At 46.9% G+C, this 2,800-nt stretch overlaps 1 long non-coding RNA gene across 2 annotated transcripts; it reads right to left on the reverse strand.

Moving 5' to 3' along the window:
• Window positions 1-469: 469 nt before the first annotated feature.
• On the reverse strand, window positions 470-1,885 carry LOC131514185 (uncharacterized). 2 transcript variants are annotated; one of them, XR_009262974.1, is made up of 4 exons: window positions 1,719-1,885; window positions 1,475-1,582; window positions 1,198-1,390; window positions 470-621 (listed from the first exon to the last, which is right to left on the reverse strand). It is a non-coding gene; the product is annotated as an uncharacterized LOC131514185 (long non-coding RNA). The 2 variants fall into 2 exon arrangements; XR_009262973.1 differs by lacking the exon at window positions 470-621 and having other exon boundaries at window positions 826-1,390.
• Window positions 1,886-2,800: the final 915 nt, after the last annotated feature.

Here is a 2,800-nt window from a genome sequence, read left to right on the forward strand (position 1 = left end):
GGTATTGCAGACGCTCTCCTTCTTACACTACCCATCACCAGTACTTAGAAAAATTCCTTAGGGGTGCCTGGGTGGTTCATTCGGTTAAGCATCTGATGTCGGATCAGGTCATGATGTCATGGTTCCTGAGTTCCAACCCACAGCGGCTCTCTGCTGTCAGTGCAGAGAGCCTTCCTCAAATTCTCTGTACCCACCCCTGCTCTCTCTGCCCCTCCCCTGCTTGCATGCTCTCTCTCTCTCTCAAAAATAAATAAAAACATTTTAAAAATCCTTATAAAAAATACAATTTATAAAAAAAAAAAACAAAAAAAAATTTACAAAATTAAAAAAATACAATTTACAACAGCAGCAAAACCCTTCCAATGCCCAGGAACAAATCTAACGAAAAATGTGCAAGACTCCTACACTGAAACTGTAAGACATTATGGAGAGAATTTAAGGTCTTAAATAAGTGGAGAGATATACCATGTTCACGAATGGGAAGACTCATATGTTAATGATACCACCTCTCACCAAACCGATATATAGATTCAATACAATTCCAGTCAAAATTCCACCAGGTTGATGGTTTATTGAAACTGAACTCAGGTAGTTCAGTCCATGGCCCACTGGAACTGGACACTACAGGAAAAAAAAATCCAAATGTCACAGTGTACCCTGTGCCCAGGGTTACGGGCAGCCATAACTGAAAAATCATTAACACCCTCAATTATAAGACCAGGACCCTGGAAAACCCAACTGGGAGTAGAATGAGAAGATAAAATATATTCTCAATTCAAACAGACGATTACCATGCTTTCAGTAGACACAAGAGGAAGACCATAATTGACTAAATACATTTTTATTTAAATAAGAATGGTAGAGAGGACTGGCATTTGTCACCCTGCACAAGTAATATCATTGGGGATGTGGCTTCCTGGCTGGGGAGATGGCTCCCTTCCCAGGGGACATAGTGTGCAGTGAGTCCCCTGGCAAGGACTTGGCGAGTGGGGCAAGAAATCCCTGGGGCCACACGCCCATGGGTATCAGCTTGCGTGACTTGCCTTTGCAAGAAATTCTTGACCCACCCCAAGATAGCAGCTGGGCCTTGGCCTTGGTCTTGGCCTTGGGCTCTGGAGAACTCTGGGAGAGTTGAGGCCTGAAGATAACCACCGGAGGAGACTGCTGCTTCCTCCCTACTGACAATTTAGGGAGTACCTGAGAGGTTGGGCGGGAAACTGGAGAGGGCCGGGGGTGTAGCACTGCCTTGGTCCTCACACTGCACCCACAGAGGCAGGGCTCAGAGACATGGGGCACAGAGAAGCAGAGCTTGGTCCCCGATGAGTTAGAGGGCAGAGACTGAGGGCTTCCCTCTGCCTCCCACCTTGATCCCTTGGGGCTCCTGGCTTTCCTAAAGGAGGGGAAATTCAGATCAGTTGAAAAGAGAAATAAAGAAAATGCCACGACAGCCTCCCTGTCCCAATGCAATACTCACCCTGCCTCTTTCCGAAGGAAGTTGTCTTCCTCCAGGAGCAAGGACTTAGACATGGATTTTACAAAAGGATGTCTCTTCATTTTCTCTAAAATGAAGAGAAATTGGGAGCTGGGGTGGGAGGGAGTGAAATATCAGTGAGTCAGAGGAGTTTTCTGGGAAGGGAGAGGAGGGTAAAGGACAAGGAGGAGAGGATTCAGCCTGGGAGATTAGAACATCCCACAAAACCCTCTCTCCCAACACACACCTCTAGTAGGGGAATTGGTCAGACTGACTCTTTTATACAGTCTGGGCTGGAAACTGAAATGTGAGAGAGGGGACAAGAGGAAAGATGTAATTGAAGACAAGGGGGAGTTCTCTTTTCCACCTCTTGCAGTGTCTTTTTGAATCCATGGAAGTCCACTTAATACACATCACTGAAGGCGCCTGTCCCTACTATGATGTCACAGATGGGTTGCAGCTAGTCAATCCCAAAGACCCCCATGTTGAGTCGCTGAGTTGTGGACCTCTCCATGGAGCCTAGAAGGCCCTGCCTGCCTCTTCCTTTGGTAGTACACTAACAGCATCAGTTCTGGGAACGTGTCAGGCTTTTTCATCACTCCAGTTACCATGTGCCCAGAACTGTAGGACCTGTCATGGAGAATACGGCACTCTTCCTGATCTCACAGAGCCTGCAGCCTAGCTGGGGAGAAGCACACACAGGACACCATGTGAATACCACTGGCGATTACCCCCCATCTGCTGGATTGAATGTGTTGACACCAAGAGCTAATACGGTCCACTCCACAGGCTGGTTGGTCCAGAAAGCTTTCTGCTGGGGGAGGAAGAGTGGAGTTGGGCTTAAGAATGCATGAGTTTGGGTCAAGGAACCAGGAAAGAGTAGCTGGAACAAATGTAAAGTAGGATCAGGAATCAGAAGACCACTTGGCTGGGGTAAGGGATTCACATTTGAGAGAACCAGGCAAAAAGAGGGCTGGAAAAGCAGTGGGAGGGTCTTAGGTTCCAAGGAGAGAGAATTTATGGCTTACTGAGGGTAATGGAAAGCCCCTGGAGATGAGCTAGAGAATTATATCAGCCAGGGTCCCCACAGGAAAGAGACGACACATTCAAGTTTGAAGAATTGAAAGAAAATTTGATGAAGGGTGTATTAGGTTTCCTAGAGCTTCTGTAACAAATTACCACAAGCTGGGTGGCTGAAACAGCAGACATTTACTTCTCTCCCAGTTCTGGAAGCTAGAGGTCTGAACTTAAGGTGTCGACAAGGTTAGTTCCTTCTGGATGCTCTAAGAGAAAACTGTCCCATACCTCCCTCCTAGCTTCTGGTGGTTG

Source organism: Neofelis nebulosa, chromosome 6, assembly GCF_028018385.1.
Source record: "Neofelis nebulosa isolate mNeoNeb1 chromosome 6, mNeoNeb1.pri, whole genome shotgun sequence".
Taxonomy (NCBI): domain Eukaryota; kingdom Metazoa; phylum Chordata; class Mammalia; order Carnivora; family Felidae; genus Neofelis; species Neofelis nebulosa.